The 17,500-nt window shown below is 46.1% G+C and overlaps 1 protein-coding gene across 5 annotated transcripts in view; it reads left to right on the top strand.

Annotated features, from left to right (window-relative positions):
* The window catches only part of FBRSL1 (fibrosin like 1), a 3,021,780-nt gene that overhangs the window by 2,577,110 nt on the left and 427,170 nt on the right, over nt 1-17,500 (top strand). The gene's annotated exons all lie outside the window — the stretch shown is intronic.

The raw sequence follows: 17,500 nt of genomic DNA, 5'->3' as shown, positions 1-17,500 counted from the left end.
GTGTAGGGAGCCTCTGGGTTATGAATCTGTCCCTCCAGCACATCCTATTTATTTCTGTGTTGAGGTTTAAGTCTCTTGCTCTCGTGGCTCTGATGGATTTGGATTTTTTGAGGTGGAGCATGTCCATTAATTCCAGATTGGACATGGCCTTGTACGTCAGGCACAGATCACCTCTGAGTAGGCGGTATGCGACTGAATAGAGCTGGAGTTTTTTCAGTCTGGCAGCATATGACATATGTTTAAGACCCTTTATCCTCTTGGTGAGGAACTTTTGGGGTCTTTCCAACTGCTGCAGGTGTCGGGTAAGATACAACATGGGGCATTGTACTCGATCATTGGCCTGATAAGAGAAGAGTATAGGGGCACAATGACCTCTCTTGATCTAGATGTGAAACCCTTCATGATAAGGTGGGCAATATAGAAGGTCTACCTAACCACTTTGGCAATGTGAGTGTCAAATGAGAGGTTACTGTCAACCTGGGTCCCTAGGTCCCTGATTACCTCTTCCAGATTAATGGATTACCACCTATGTGGTAATTTGTGGGTACCTTGTTTTTCCCAAAGGGTATGACTATACATTTTTTGGCGTTCAGCTTAAGGCCATGGCTCTAGCACCAATTATCCGTTTCTATGAGGCCTCTCTGAAGGATGTTTGTGTCCGCTGGAGTATCAGTTATGGCACCCAGTTTGCAGTCATCTGCGAACTTTGTCAGCCACAATCCTCCTATGTTTGCCTGTACCTCGGAAAAATAAATGCCGAACAAGAGGGGTCCCAGGACTGAGCCCTGTGGGACACCGCCAGACTGGCTTAGAGTCTGACATAGCTCCAGCAACTCTGACCCTGTGGGTTCTGTCCTTGAGCCAGTTTGCAACCCATCTTGTGACATATGGATTTACATTTAAGCTGGTGAGTTTGTCTATGATGCCCGAGTGGGGTATTGTGTCAAAGGCTTTTGCAAGGTCAAGGTAGTCTGTGTGAACTGCCTTACCCTCATCAATGGCCTTAGTGACTTGTTTCAAAAAAGTCGACCAAGTTCAAAAGGCAGGATCTGCCCTTGACAAAGCCAAATTGGGTAGGATCCAATGTCTGTAGGTCCCCAATGTCTTTGTTTATGAGTTCCATAATGATCCTCTCCATAGCTTTGCAGACCAGGCTCGTCAAGCTTATGGGGCGGTAATTTCCAGGGTCCGTAGAAGCACCGCCTTTGTGAAGTGGGACCACTGTTGCCATACGCCCCTCTTTGGGCGTGATCCTGTAGTAAGGCTAAGATTAAACAGCAGCCTTATGTGTGGGATTAGTTCCTCTTGGAGTTCATGTAGCACACAGCCCAGGACACCGTCCGGTCCCATTGATGCTGTGTTTTTAGCTTTAGAGAGGGCGGCTCTCACCTGGGCATCTGAGATGTTAGGGAGGCTACACTCTGATGGGATAGTTATTTCTCCTTTTGGGGGGGGGGGGAGCAATTTGCACTGAACCTGTCTGCCAGAATGTTGGCAATGTCAGTGGGTTCAGTGTATTTTGTGTCATTTTGGACTAACTCTGAGCATATCTGGGAGATGTCCTTCATGGATGCATCTGCAGTCATAACAAATGGGTTGTCCTGTCGTCAGGCAGCCCTTCGGTCGGCCGGATTCCAAATTCTGGGTCCGGCTTCGGCTGATGTCGCACTTCACCCGACGTCATCTCTGCTGGTCTTCGGGTATAAAGGCATCAGCCGACGCCATTTTCCTCAGTCTTTCTTGCCGCGTGGCGCCCGAAGCAGAAGCTGTTCGCAAGTGCCGATCGGTCAGATCCAGAGATTACTACTACCGAATACTACTTCGAAGACTTCTAAAAGCTAAGTACCCCGTTGGGGACTCTTTCTTGCCTCAGCCGATGTCAGAAAGTCAATAACTGTTTAACTTGTGGGAAACAAATACCTCATAAAGATTTCCACTCTTACTGTTTGCCTTGCTTAGGCCCAGACCACGACGTAGCAGCCTGTTCGGCCTGTGCTTCCTTCAACCGACGAACGCTTAGGCGTCGGTCGGAGTTTGCTGAACAGTTTTTCGGCTCAGATTTTGCGTACATTATGCCGTCGGATCCTCCGACTACCCAAATTGTTAAACGCAAAGAAAAAGACCGACACTCGCGGTCCGCGGTTTCGGCCGAAACCACGGTTAAGCAAGCCGCGAGTGTCTCGGTTTCGGCCGAAACCGAGAAAACTGGTCAATCTTCAGCCGAATCCATGACTACTACTGAGGCTCCTGCTACCTTATCTGAATCAGCCTCAGAAATTTTGCCTACAACTGTGGTTCCTACTGATCTATCAGACACCATCCCCTTGGGTATCTCTACCCCAGCACATGGTGCTGCTAGGCCTCCTGCAGCCATGTCTATTAAGGCCTTTGCCAGGGCTAAAGCAGCCAAATCAGCTAAATCAGTGCCTGTTAAACCACCCTCACGCAGGCCCACTTCTAGTTCTCAAATGCTTACTTTGGCAGAAGATTTAATATCCTTAATTAGGGGATCCCAATCTCACCCAGACAGGGCCTCTCAGCCCCCAGAAAAGAGACCTAGAGCAGAGCCCCCCGAGCCTGTGTCCTCTGATGATTCTGCGGATGACTCAGACATTACAGACCAGCCAGAGGCTCCTTTTTCCAATTATGAAGATTCAGATGCTGAAGAATCCATTCCAGCTGCCTCTCCACCAGAGGAATTCTCCTTTGGGGAAACCTTACATGCCATGAGAGAACAATTCCAATGGCAGGGACAAGATTTCTCAGATTCAAGAAAAAGGCTTAGGACCTTTCTGCACTTACCACAACATAGGCCCTTAGCTATACCTCCTGTCCTATCTGTTGTGGACGATGCATTTAATGATGTCTGCACTGCTCCTGATTCTTTACCTCCAGCCCCTGCCAAACCAGATAGATTTTACAGGGTGCCAGACACTCATCACCACCTATACAAAGCCCCACTTGCAGACCCCGAAACTATATCCCAGGGGCCTAAGGCAGTAGCCTCGACCACAGCAAAAAACCCTATTCCCTCTGAAAGGGAATCCAGGTCCTTGGAGAGATGGGGGGAAAAAGTCTACACCTCTGCTACTCTCTCTGCTAGAGCTTTAAACTGTCAGTTTCACATGATCCAATACCAAGAGTTTATGCTTGATCAGTTAATTAAAAAGCTGTCCTCTGATGAATCTTTAGATAAGAAATATGTATTAGAAATGGTGAATAACATCCAACAGGTTAGTAACCACTCTTTGAAATGTGGCTATGATGCACTGGAGGCTTCATTTAGATCAGCCATGACTGGCACAGTGATAAGAAGGCATGCATGGTTGAAAGAACAGGTCTTGCCGGATCATGTTAAAGCTAAGCTATTGGATGCTCCTATGGATAAGGCCAGTCTATTTGGGGAACCTGCCCAGCAGGTAATGAAGAAAATGGAAGAGAAGGCAAAATCTGTACAAACAGTTAAAGATTTCCTACAGGTTCAGCCCCCAAGGTTTAGCAGGAACTGGCCTGCCAAAAATTGGTCCTTTCCTGACTCCACAAGATCCCAAAGGGGCAGGAACAGACGCTCTACGGGCAGAAATCAATCCAAGGAGGTGCCTACAGAGGAAGACAGTGGCAAGGCAATAACCGAGGCACAGACGCAACCACTGCCACTGCAACAGGACAATCACAGTGACTTGGCTAACTCCGCCTACCAGGGAGCAAATAGCAGCACCATTAGGCGGAAAGTTAGCCTTATTCTCGAAAAATTGGCACTATATTACAAAAGACAAGTGGATTTTGCAAACCATAGACCAAGGCTACCGGTTCCACTTCCACACTTTACCAGTAAAAGAGGAATGCCAAACCTGCCCCAAATCAAAAATAGAAGCCCTGCACCAGACAGCAGAATTAATAAAGATGAGAGCTGTGGAAAGGGTACCAATAACAGAACAGGGCAAAGGATTCTACTCCAGACTCTTCCTAGTACCAAGAAAAGAAAAAACTGGAGACCTATTCTCGACCTGTCCATCTTAAACACATACATCATTGTCCCAAAATTCAAAATGCTGACCCTACAGCAACTTCTTCCCATGCTGGGCAAGGAGTGTTGGCTGGTAACTCTAGATCTCAAGGAGGCATACCTGCACGTCCCCATTCGACCAAATTGCAGAAGATACCTCAGATTTCTTGTAGGATCAGAGCATTATCAATTCTCAGCATTGCCCTTTGGCTTATCTACTGCGCCCAGAGTATTCACAAAATGCCTGGCATCAGTAATCGCTCACTGCAGAGTACAGGGAATCCAAATTTATCCATACCTGGACGACTGCCTGTTACAAGCGGACAACAAAAGCAAGCTGACAACAGATTTACAAAGGGTCATTTACTTGCTACAAGCCCTGGGATACACAGTCAATTTTCAAAAGTCAGGACTGATACCATCCCAGACAAGAACTTTCTTGGGCGCGGAATTGGACACAGTAAAACAGATGGCATTCCTAACTGCAGAAAAACAAAAAGAACTCCCTCTTTACTCCTTGGCATTAACAGAGCAGAACAAACTAACAGCAAGAAAAGTTCTGCAGGCCTTGGGCTTCATGGCATCATGCATAATCTTGGTCCCACATGCCAGACTGCATATGAGAAAGTTACAGTGGTACCTAAAGAATTTATGGTCTCAACACAGGCACAGCTTAGAAACAGAAATACCACTAATCCCATGCTTAAAACAGGAGTTCCTATGGTGGGCTCGGGCATGCCAGTCAAACCCAGGCTTACCCTTCCACAACTTAAGAGCAAACCAAACCATCACAACGGATGCCTCAGACCTAGGATGGGGGGCACACATGCTGGACAAATGCATACAAGGACTGTGGACTCAGGACCAGCTGCACCTGCACATAAACCAAAAAGAAATGCTGGCAGTAAAACTGGCAATCCTAAAATTCAGACCATTCCTCAAAGAAGGCCATTTGATGATAAGGACAGACAACACCACAGTCATGTGGTACATCAACAAACAGGGAGGCACTCATTCTTACCCCCTATGCAGAATGACTTTGGACCTTTGGAATCTGGCTCTCAGCTACAACATCCAGTTACAGGCAATATTTGTACCGGGAAAAGAGAACACCCTAGCAGACATTTTAAGCAGAACCACCTCGGATGCTCACGAATGGATGCTACACCCGGACATCTTCAAGGCCATCACAAAGAAATGGGGAATGCCACAAATAGATCTATTCGCTTCCCCACAAAATCACCAGCTCAAGAAATTCTGCACAAGGACATTCCACCCACTTGCATGGAAGGTGGACTCTCTATCCTTCAGCTGGAAAGGCCTGACAGCATATGCATTCCCACCTCTTCCCTTGATGCACAAGGTACTACTGAAAATCAAAGAGGAACGTCCAAGGATAATTCTGATAGCTCCGAACTGGCCAAGACAACACTGGTACCCATTGCTGAGGAGCATGTCTCGGGAGAAAATGTGGTCAATACCCCTGATGCCTCTGATGTTAACTCAGAACAACTACAACATCATACATCCAAACCTAAAAACGTTGCAACTGACTGCCTGGAACATCACATAGCAGTAACTAACCCAGACCTTTCACAAAGGGTTAAAGACATTATCCTTGAAGCCCGAAGACCTTCAACAAGAAGGAACTATGCAGGAAAATGGAAAAGGTTCGTCATTTGGAGTACTGAAAGAGGAAAAGATGTGTTGAACATGGATATTGCTAACATTCTGGAGTACTTGGCAGAGCTTCTACATACAGGCCTGTCCTATTCCTCCATCAAGATACATGCATCAGCTATTTCAGCAGAATACAGCTTTGATCCTCCTGTCTTTTCACATCCTCTACTCAGGCAGTTTCTCAGAGGGATCAAGAATGTAAAACCTCCTAGGAAACCACCATTACCAGCATGGGACTTGAACTTTGTACTAGAAAAGTTGACACTCCCTCCGTTTGAACCAGCAGCAACAGCAGATCTACAACACCTGTCATGGAAAACTGCTTTTCTACTGGCTATTACTTCAGCAAGGAGGGTTTCGGAACTACAGGCCTTAATGGCAGTGCAACCCTTCCTAATCTTCCATCAAGATAGGGTGTCCATGAGAACTAATCCTACATTTATGCCTAAGGTGGTATCCAGAGTGTCTTTAAACCAGGCAATCCACCTACCTACCTTCTTTCCCAATCCACAAAACACAGGTGAAAGAATAATGCATACCTTGGATGTACACAGACAGTTACGCTACTACCTGGACAGAACCAAAGGTAACAGAATAACTGACCAGCTCTTTGTGGCCTATGCAACAGGAAGGGAAGGAAAAGCAATTTCCAAACAGACAATCTCCAAATGGATAGGAAATTGCATACGATTCTGTTACTCCTACCATGGAAAACCAATTCCACGGAACATAAGACCTCATTCTACAAGGGCTACAGCCACTACCACAGCTTTCTTAAGAGGAGTGGCAACCAAGGACATTATTGAGGCGGCTACTTGGACCTCCGTGCATACATTTGCCAAGCATTATAATTTACCTCTATATTCCAGATCCCGAGCAGGGTTTGCCACTGCTGTACTGCAAGGGATCCTGACTACACCATAATTATTATTCCTCCTCCCCTAGTTTGGCTATGGTATTCTACCCATTTGTTATGACTGCAGATGCATCCATGAAGGACATAGTACAGTTTTGTACCTACCATAAATGTAGATGTCCGAACTGGATAGCATCTGCAGTCAGGATTACCCTCCCTCCTTCCCCTCTGCGGTACTCCTAGGGTATTTACCCTCCTAATAGCTAGCTGGGGGGGGGGGGAGTCTCTTATGGTGTATTTGTTTGTATATATGTACATACATGTTTATTTTTGTGTTTGCCTTCTACTATTTTGGAAACATTGGCATTTATCCAAAATTTAGCTTTCCAAGAGGGCAATTGGCATCTGGGGCAAGAAACACTGAGGAAAATGGCGTCGGCTGATGCCTTTATACCCGAAGACCAGCAGAGATGACGTCGGGTGAAGTGCGACATCAGCCGAAGCCGGACCCAGACTTTGGAATCCGGCCGACCGAAGGGCTGCCTGACGACAGGACAACCCATTTGTTATGACTGCAGATGCTATCCAGTTCGGACATCTACATTTATGGTAGGTACAAAACTGTACTTTTCCACCCAGGTTTCTAACATAGCTAAAAAAGGCCTTGTGATTGTCTTTTGTGTCTTTTGCGATTTTTCTCTCAAAGTTGGCCTTGGATGATTTTATGAGTGATCGCAGTTTTTTGCTAGTACTGATCAGAGAGGCCTTCCCTTTTAGGGATTTTGCTCTGTCATGTAGTAGCTTCCTCCTCCTGTTGTAAAGTTTGTTTATGGCTGGGGTCCACCAGACCGGGCGCCTGCCTTTGGGGGAATGGGTCTTGGTTTTATTTGGGATTGCATGATCCATGCATTCTTGAAGGTGCCCGTAGAAGGCATTTGCAAAGGATTCAGCATTGTGGGTTGTGGTTTCCACTGGCCCAGGGGCCTTGAAGGATACCACTTCAGTCTTAAGAAGTGTGAAGTTGGCTTTTGAGAAGTTCTTCACTGTGGTCTTTGTGCAGGGGTGTGGGCGGATGTGGATTTCCAGTGAGATTAATTTATGGTCTGATCTTACCAAAGAGGGTATACTTCGTGTGGAGCATTTTGTCCCCATGTTTGTGATGATCAGGTCTAGTATATTGTCTCCTCTTGTGGGAATGGTGACTAGTTGTTCCATTGCATTTGAGTTTATGAATTCTAGGAACCTTTGGGCTAGGGTGTTGGGGCTTGAGTAATGTTCCCAGTCTATGTTTGGGTAGTTGAAGTCTCCCAATATGATGGTATTTGGAGAGACATTCATACTCTCCAGTGTCTTCAGGAAGGCTGTGTGGGGTTCCTGAGTTTGAGAGGGTGGTCTGTAGCATACTACAAACTGTAAGGCAGTTTTGCCTATGGTTAGTTGCACCTGGATGGTCTCCGATGCTTTGCGTTGCCACTAACCTGGAGGTGTGGGTATCTTTGATGAATATGGATACTCCCTCCTTTTGTGGTTCGGTCCAAGTTTTGGGGCGGAAAGCATGATATGAGGTAAGACCTGATAGTGCTGGGGTGCTCTCAGGAGCCTTGAACCAGGTTTCAGTCACTGCACAGACATCGATGTTCTCCATACTGAGGAGGGCTTCGAGGGCGTGCATCTTGAGGTTTAGACTTCTGGCATTGAGCAGCATTACCCTTAGTTTTTTTCCCACTTGTGTTTTCTAGGGAGGTAGGTTTGTCATTTGAGCCTTGCCTAAAAGGCACTATGGGGGTGGCAAGAGCCTTGGCCAATATCCGAAGCCCAGGGGTGACAGGTGCAAGCCATCCCTTGCGAAGCAGCGTGGCTTGTCAAGCATGTCATCCCAAGCAGACAGACATTGGATCCCCTTAGAATGACACCAGTAATTAAGCCAATTGTTAAAACTGATCATTTTGTCTTTGTACTGTGGCATCATTCTTGGTGAGGGTAAGATGCTGCTCAGGGTCAGGGTCATACCGGCCTGGGCTACATAATCAGAGAGCTCCTCTATGTCTCTTTTCATGTAGTCCAGGGAGGTACGTCTCAGGTCGTTCACACCGGCATGTGGGAAGCAAATACCGCATAAGGATTTCCATTCCCTCTGTATACCTTGTTTAGGCCCAGACCACGACGTCTCGGTCTTTCGCTTTTGTGCTACTTTCAACAAACGCACTATTAAGCGTCGGGCGGAGTTCGCCCAGCATTATTTTGGGAAAGCATTTAACTATACTATGTCGTCGGATACTCCGACTCCGGTTATGTCTAAAAAACGCAAAGACAAGGACCGACACACGAGGTCCGCGGTCTCTACCGACACCACGCCAAAGCCGACTACACGTGGTCCGGTTCTCAGCGAGGCGCCTACGCAGCCCCTGACTACCGACGGCACTTCTTTGGCGGTGTCTCCTGTGCCCGAGGTCGCAGGCTCCTCGGCCCACACCCCGACTACAGATACCGAAGCCACTCTTGGCGTTGAAACTCAGAATGTGGACAGGTCCACCTCCACTCAAGGTGTCTTCAGACCTTCCTCTTCTTTCTCCATCAAGGCTTTCACAAAGTCTAAAGCAACCATGCAGTCTAAGAGACCAGCTACACAGAACCCATCTCCAGGCCCCATGCCTAAGAAACAGATGCTTAAAATGGCTGAGGATTTAATTACTCTTATTAGAGGTTCTCAGCCCCCACTGGACAAAAGGCCCAGAGTGGAGGAAGATTCCCCCTCCTCTGATCAGGGCTCCATTATTTCAGAGCACTCTGATGATCAGGAACATTTTTACTCCCCTTTTGAAGACTCTGATGCGGAGGAGTCCATCCCTTCTGTCCCCCCCCCCCCCCAGAGGATTACTCATTTGGGGAAACTTTGCATACCTTAAGGGAACACTTCCACTGGGAAGGCCAAGATTATTCTGATTCCAAGAAAAGGCTCAGGGAATTTCTCTTGCTACCTCAGCACAGGCCTCTGGCTATACCTCCTGTCTTGGACATCCTAGATGATGTTTACTCTGAGGCCTGCCTTAACCCGGACTCTCTACCTCCAGCTCCAGTTAAGCGTGTCAGATACTATAGGGTTCCTGACTCACACCAATTTCTATACAAGAGCCATGCTGCTGACCCAGAAACCATCTCACAGGGCCCCAAGGGAGTTAAGGCCTCCATTGCTAAAAATCCATTACCTTCCGAGAGAGACTCCAGATCCTTAGAAAGGTGGGGAAAAAAGGTATATACCTCGGCTACCTTATCCATGAGGGCCTTAAACTGTCAGTTTCATATGCTAAAATACCAACAGTTTTTGTTATCACAATTGAAAAGTAAAATGTCACAACCTGAACAACCAGACTTGAAAGAGTTGCAGGATTTGATGCATAGTGCAGAACAAGTGGGTAAGCATACCTTACAATGTGGTTTTGATGCTCTAGAGGCATCATGTAGAGCTGCTGTTACAGGATCAGTCATACGTAGGCATGCCTGGCTCAGGGAAACAAGCCTTACCTGATCATGTCAAAGCTAAATTACTAGACGCCCCTCTTCAAAAGGATGTACTATTTGGTGCTAAGGCCGAGGAGGTGTTAAGGAAAATGGAGGAAAAGGCTAAATCAATGCAAACTGAAAGAATTTCTACAGGTACAACCCCCACACTTTAGTAGAAATTGGCCTTCCAAAAACTGGTCCTTTCCTGCTACGGACAGACCCCAAAGAGGCAGATACAGGCACCCGAGAGGCAGAGGACAATCCCAAGGATCGTTTAGAGGCAGACAGTGGCAAGCTCCTACACAAAGAGGTGGTGAGGATAACTCGCAATTTTTCAGAAAGCAAACCCAATGACTTTCCCCTTTGCATGCCAACCAAGTCTCAAATGGCAGCCCCCTTAGGAGGAAAGCTGGCATTATTTTCAAAAAATTGGCATATTGTCACCAAGGACAAATGGATCCTGGACATTATAAACAGAGGCTACAAATTCCATTTTCACACCCTTCCAAAAATGAGAGGCATGCCAAACCTGCCACAAAATCAAAGGGCAGAGGCACAAAGGCAAATTACAGATCTCATAAACATAAAAGCTATTCAAGAGGTGCCTACGCACGAACAAGGTCAAGGTTTTTATTCCAGGCTATTTCTGGTGCCAAGGAAGGGAAAAGATTGGAGACCTATTTTGGACCTATCCATCCTAAACACATTTCTACTCGTACCAAAATTCAAGATGCTCACCCTACAGCAACTTCTTCCCATGCTGGGCAAGGAGTCTTGGCTGGTAACATTGGACCTCAAGGAGGCATACCTGCATGTCCCAATCAGACAAAATTGCAGAAGGTACCTCAGATTTCTTGCAGGTTCAACCCATTATCAGTTCTCTGCATTGCCCTTTGGCTTATCTACTGCGCCCAGAGTATTCACGAAATGCCTGGCATCAGTAATTGCCTACTGCAGACTTCAAGGGCTACAAATATACCCCTATTTGGACGATTGCCTGATCCAAGCAGACAGCAAGCACATTCTTCTGAAACATCTGGCTTATGTAATAATGTTGTTGAACTCTCTGGGATACACAGTCAACAAAAAGAAATCAAAGCTAATACCCTCTCGGAAGATAATTTTCCTGGCTGCCAATTTGGACACAAACACCCAGATGGCCTACCTCACGCCAGAGAAGCAGGGGCAACTAATTCAATACTTCAGAACACTAGCAAATTGCACCAGGCTGACTGCAAGGAAAATCCTGCAGGCTCTGGGATTCATGGCATCTTGCATCTTGCTAATCCCATGTGCAAAGCTGCATATGAGGAAACTGCAATGGTACCTGAAAAACATATGGTCTCAACACAGCCACAGTTTGGAAACAATAATACCGCTAATTCCATGTCTGCAAAAAGAATTTCTGTGGTGGGCTCAAGCATGACAAACAAACACAGGCCTTCCATTCAGCAAGCCTCAAGCAAATCAAGTCATCACAACAGACGCCTCGGACTACGCCTGGGGGGCGCACATGACAGATCGGTGCATTCAGGGCAAATGGTCCCAAAAAGAAAAGCACCTTCACATCAATCAAAAAGAAATGCTAGCAGTAATAAATGCTGTTATAGCTCTCAAGGACCTTCTACAACCAGGTCAACTATTGATAAGAACAGACAACACCACAGTTATGTGGTACATAAACAAACAGGGAGGAACACATTCTTACCCCCTATGTAGACTGGCCATGTCACTTTGGAACATGGCCTTGGACTTACAAATGGAACTACAAGCACAGTACTTGCCAGGCAAGGAAAACACACTGGCAGACAACCTAAGCAGGAATATGACAGATCCACACGAATGGAAATTGCATCCAAAAGTTTTTACAGAGATAATCCAAGAATGGGGAAGGCCAGACATAGATCTCTTTGCCTCCCACAAAAATCATCAATTGACAAAATTCTGCTCAAGGATCTTCCATCCAAAGGCCTGGAGAGTGGACGCTCTTTCTTTCAGTTGGACATCAATGACAGTTTATGCCTTCCCACCTCTTCCTCTGCTGCCAAAGTTCTATTGAAGACCAGAGCAGACAGACCAAAGATGATTCTCATTGCTCCGGACTGGCCAAGGCAACACTGGTAGCCACTCCTGAGGAGCCTGACGCATTCACCACTATGGACCCTGCCTCTAATGCCTCTTCTTCTGACTCAGCACAGCTTCAAAACTCTTCACAGCCAGCTAAAAACAGTCAATCTGGCCGCATGGAAAATTCCTTAGCATCACAACAGGCCCTACTCTCCAAGGAGGTGCAGGATGTCATTTTGGAGGCCAGAAGGCCATCAACTAGAAAAGCTTACTCTGCAAAATGGAAACGTTTTTGTGTCTGGAATGAGAAAAAGGGCCAGGATCCTGGAAAACTGAATTTGCCTCAAATACTACAATATTTGGCTGAACTGCTAAGCAGTGGACTTTCTTTCTCCTCCATCAAAATCCATGCCTCAGCCATTTCTGCAGAATACAACACTGATCCTCCTTTATTCTCTCACCCTCTCTTAAGACAGTTCCTCAGAGGGGGCTAAGAATTTAAGACCTCCAAGGAAACAACCAATACCTGCTTGGGATCCTAATTTCATTCTGGAAAAACTGACCTTGCCTCCCTTTGAGCCAGCTGCCTCATCAGATTTGCAATATTTGTCCTGGAAAACAGCTTTCCTTCTGGCTATCACCTCAGCTCATAGAGTTTCAGAACTACAGGCTCTCATGGCTGTACAGCCTTTTATCATCTTCCATCAGGACAGAGTTTCCTTACGAATCAACCCGTCCTTTATGCCTAAAGTGGTATCCAGGGTAGCTTTAAATCAGGCCATACATTTACCTACTTTTTATCCTAATCCTCAAAACAAAGGGGAAAGATTACTACATTCCTTGGACATCCACAGACAACTGCGTTATTATTTGGACAGAACAAAGCCTTTCAGAAAATCAGAACAGCTCTTTGTGGCCTATGCGGTAGGAGCTCAAGGAAAGCCAATTTCCAAACAGACAATCTCAAAATGGATAGCCCACTGCATACGTTTTTGCTATTCCTTTCATGGCAAAACTGTACCTACAGGCATTAGAACTCATTCCACCAGGGCCACAGCCACCTCTGCAGCCTTCCTCAGAGGAGTTCCTACCAAGGATATTTTGGAAGCAACCACTTGGAGTTCTGTGCATACCTTCTCCAAGCACTACAACCTACCATTATACTCCAAATCTAGAGCAGGCTTTGCCACTGCAGTCTTGCAGGGCATTTTGGCTCCTCCTAGTTCCACCTAGTGCCTACCACCCCTTTCTTAGCTTTGGGATTCTACCCATGTGTTATGACTGCAGCTGTATGCACGATGAACATAGTACAGTTTTGTACCTACCATAAATGTAGATGTTCGAGTGCTAATACAGCTGCAGTCCAGGTTTCCCTCCCTCCTTCCCCTCTTGGGACAGGCCTATAGGCTGACACATCCTCATACTACTTGATTGGGGTATTCATTTATGATGTATTTGCTTGCAACTACTGTATTTTGATTATATTGCACTGCATTATTACACAAATTTATGTATTGCCTTCCTTCTGGGGGCACCTGACATCTGGGGCAAGAAAAACTGAAGAAAATGGCGTCGGCTGGTTCCTTTATACCCCTGTCGCACTGACGTCAGGGAAGAAGCGACGACAACCAACGCTGGACCTAGACTTTGGAATTCGGCCGACCAAGGACCCGCCTGACGGCAGGAGAACCCATCTGTTATGACTGCAGCTGTATTAGCACTCGAACATCTACATTTATGGTAGGTACAAAACTGTACTTTTTTTGTTAGTAGACTTTATGGTGGAGTTAATATGGTCATCATAGTTAAGACGATTATCAATTGTTACACCTAGTAGGTGGGTTGTAGTATCTGGGGTTATGTTGGTAGCATTGTTAGAGGTTACAGAGAATAATGGATTGGGTGATTTATGAGTTGGAGTAAAGAGCAGTAGATGTTCATCGTGTTACACTGCTGCAGTCATCACTGTTGGGTTATCCTGCCGTCAGGCGGTCCCGCAGTCGGCCCGAGTTCCAAAGTCTTGGTCCAGCATCGGTTGCTGTCACTTCCTCCTTAACGTCAGTACGTCAGGGGTATACAAGATGCATCCGACGCCATTTTCTCCGTCTTTCTTGACGTGCGGTGCCCGAAGCAGAAGCAGTTCACAAGTGCCGGTCGTCTGACTCCTGAGATCTTCAAATCGAATTTCAGACCGAAGTCTTCATAAAGCTAAGTACCCCATTGGGGAACCTTTTCTTGCCTTAGTCCGATGTCAGAAAAAGTTAACAATTGCATTTTTTGTGGGAAGCAAATACCTCATAAGGACTTTCATTCTTATTGTATTCCTTGCCTAGGCCCATAACACGACGTCACAGGTTGTCGGTTTTGTGCTAGGTTTAATAAACGAATTATTAAACGTCGGTTTGATTTCGCCCGACATTATTTTGGTAGGAAATTTAATTATACCATGCCGTCGGAGCAACCGATGACCAGAATGCATAAAAAACGCAAAGATAAGGACAGGCAGCCGAAATCCAAACCGGATTCCGAGGCCTCTGCTAGGCCAGTCGCCGGTTCTCCGGTTTTCAGTGAGGTGCCTACGCAGCCCCTGACGATCACTGATTTAGAACCCCAGGCGACATCCGATTCTCAAGCGGAGATTACTAGGCCTCCACAACCTTCACCTTTAGGCCCTTCCGACTCCATACCTGAAGGAGATTCTGGTGCAGTTGAAACGCCTTCAGTTGCTGAAGGTGTCTTCAGACTGACTACACTCATTATTAAATCCTATGCAAAACTGAAAACTCCTTTAAAAACAAAAAAGACTGCACAGCAGTCTCCTGTACAAGGCCCCATGCCTAGGAAACAGATGCTTAAGATGGCTGAAGACTTAATTACACTTATCAGTGGTCCCCATCCCCCTCCTGATAAAAGGCCAAGGCAGGAGGAGGACTACGCTTCCTCTGACCTGGTTTCAATTTCCTCAGACTCTTCTGACTTTCTGAGGAACAGGAATATTCCTTTCCCCCTTATGAAGGTTCTGATGCTGAAGAGTCTATCCCTTCTGCATCCCCCCCAGAAGACTTCTTTTTTGGGGAAACCTTACATACTATGAGGGAACATTTCCACTGGGAAGGCCAGGATTACTCTGATTCTAAGAAAAGGCTCCGAGAGTTCCTTGTACTACCCCAACACAGACCACTGGCAATTCCACCTGTGTTAGACATTGTGGATGATGTTTATTGAGAATCTAGCCTTAACCCAGACTCACTACCTCCTGCACCAGCCAAACCAGACAGATACTACAGAGTCCCTGACTCACACAAATTCCTGTATAAAAGCCCTGTTGCTGACCCAGAAACCATTTCTCAGGGTCCCAAAGGGGTTAAAGCCTCTACTGCTAAAAATCCTGTACCCTCTGAAAGGGATTCTAGAGCACTAGACAGATGGGGAAAGAAAGTGTATACCTCAGCTACTCTAGCTATGAGGGCCTTAAATTGTCAGTTTCACATGCTGAAATATCAACAATTTCTGATGTCTCAATTAAAACAAAAAATGCTCGCACATACAGATCAGCCAGATTACAAGGAAATGCAAGATTTGTTGCATTCAGCTGAACAAGTGGGAAAACATACTTTGCAATGTGGATTTGATTCATTGGAAGCTTCTTGTAGAGCAGCAGTGACAGGGTCTGTCATACGTAGGCATGCTTGGTTAAAAGAGCAAACATTGCCTGATCATGTAAAAGCAAAATTATTGGATGCACCCTTACAGCAGGATGTTGTATTTGGTGTAATAGCAGAAGAAGTTTTAAAGAAAATGGAGGATAAGGCAAAATCTATGCAGACAGTCAAGGATTTCTTACAGGTTCAACCTCCTCGTTTCAGCAGAAATTGGCCAACCAAAAACTGGTCTTTTCCAGCTTCTGCCAGACCACAGAGGGGCAGATACAGACACCCAAGAGGCAGAGGCCAACCACAAGGCTCTTACCAGCCTCGACAATGGAGTGCCACAACCCAAAAAGGAGGAGAAGACAGGTCTCAAGCTACCAGAAGACAAACACAATGACTTACCCCTCAGACTACCAAGCAAAACCCTCTTGGCAGCTCCCTTGGGGGGAAAACTAGCTCTTTTTGCAGACAATTGGCACATCATCACAAAAGACAAATGGGTCCTAAATATTGTATCTCAAGGATACAGATTCCACTTTCACACTTTACCAAGGATAAAAAGAATGCCAAACCTGCCACCAAATCAATGGGCAGAGGCTCAAAAGCAAATTTCAGCTCTCATGGACATGAGAGCCATTCAACAGGTTCCTACACAGGAGCAAGGACAAGGATTTTACTCAAGACTGTTTCTAGTTCCCCAAAAGGACAAAGCCTGGAGACCCATTCTGGACCTCTCAATTCTAAACACACACCTGGAAGTACCCAAATTCAAGATGCTAACACTACAGCAACTTCTTCCCATGCTGGGCAAGAAAGCTTGGCTAGTAACGTTGGACCTCAAGGAGGCATACCTGCATGTCCCTGTCAGACAAAATTGTAGGAGATACCTACGATTCATTGCAGGTTCAACCCATTACCAATTCTCTGCACTGCCCTTTGGCTTATCTACAGCGCCCAGGATCTTCACAAAATGCCTGGCACCAGTAATTGCATACTGCAAACAAAGAGGGATTCAAATATATCCATACCTGGACGACTGCCTTATTCAAGCAGAAAGCAAGGACATTCTATTAAAGCATCTGGCGTTTGTCAAAAACCTTCTCAGTTGCCTAGGCTACACAGTAAACGAAAAGAAATCAAAACTAGTGCCCTCACAAGACATAATATTCCTGGGTGCCAGCTTAAATACAACGGCCCAGATGTCTTACCTCACGCCAGACAAGCAAAGACAACTGACTCACTACTTTAAAATGATGGCAACAAAGACCCAACTCCCTGCAAGAAAAATTCTGCAGGCCTTGGGATTCATGGCATCTTGCATACTATTAATACCATTTGCTAAACTGCATATGAGGAAATTACTATGGTATCTGAAAAGCGTGCTGTCTCAACACAGCCACAGCTTGGAAACAATAATTCCACTCATTGCCTGCCTTCAACAGGAGTTTCTATGGTGGACTCAGGCATGTCACCTCAACAAGGGTCAGCCTTTCACCTTACCCACAGCCAGGCAAACTATAACAACAGATGCATCGGATTATACCTGGGGAGCACATATGGCAGGACAGTGTATTCAGGGCAAATGCCTGCAAACCAAAGGCATCTACATATCAATCCAAAAGAGATGCTAGCTGTACAAAATGCCCTAACAGCCTTCAAGGACCTCCTACATCCAGGACAACTCCTAATAAAGACGGACAACACCACAGTAATGTGGTACATAAACAAGCAAGGGGGCAC

This window comes from Protopterus annectens, chromosome 4.part0, assembly GCF_019279795.1.
Source record: "Protopterus annectens isolate FY-2018-M chromosome 4.part0, PAN1.0, whole genome shotgun sequence".
In the NCBI taxonomy this organism is placed as follows: domain Eukaryota; kingdom Metazoa; phylum Chordata; order Ceratodontiformes; family Protopteridae; genus Protopterus; species Protopterus annectens.
The sequence above is the reverse complement of the archived record's forward strand: the minus strand, read 5'-3'. Positions and strand labels throughout refer to the sequence as shown.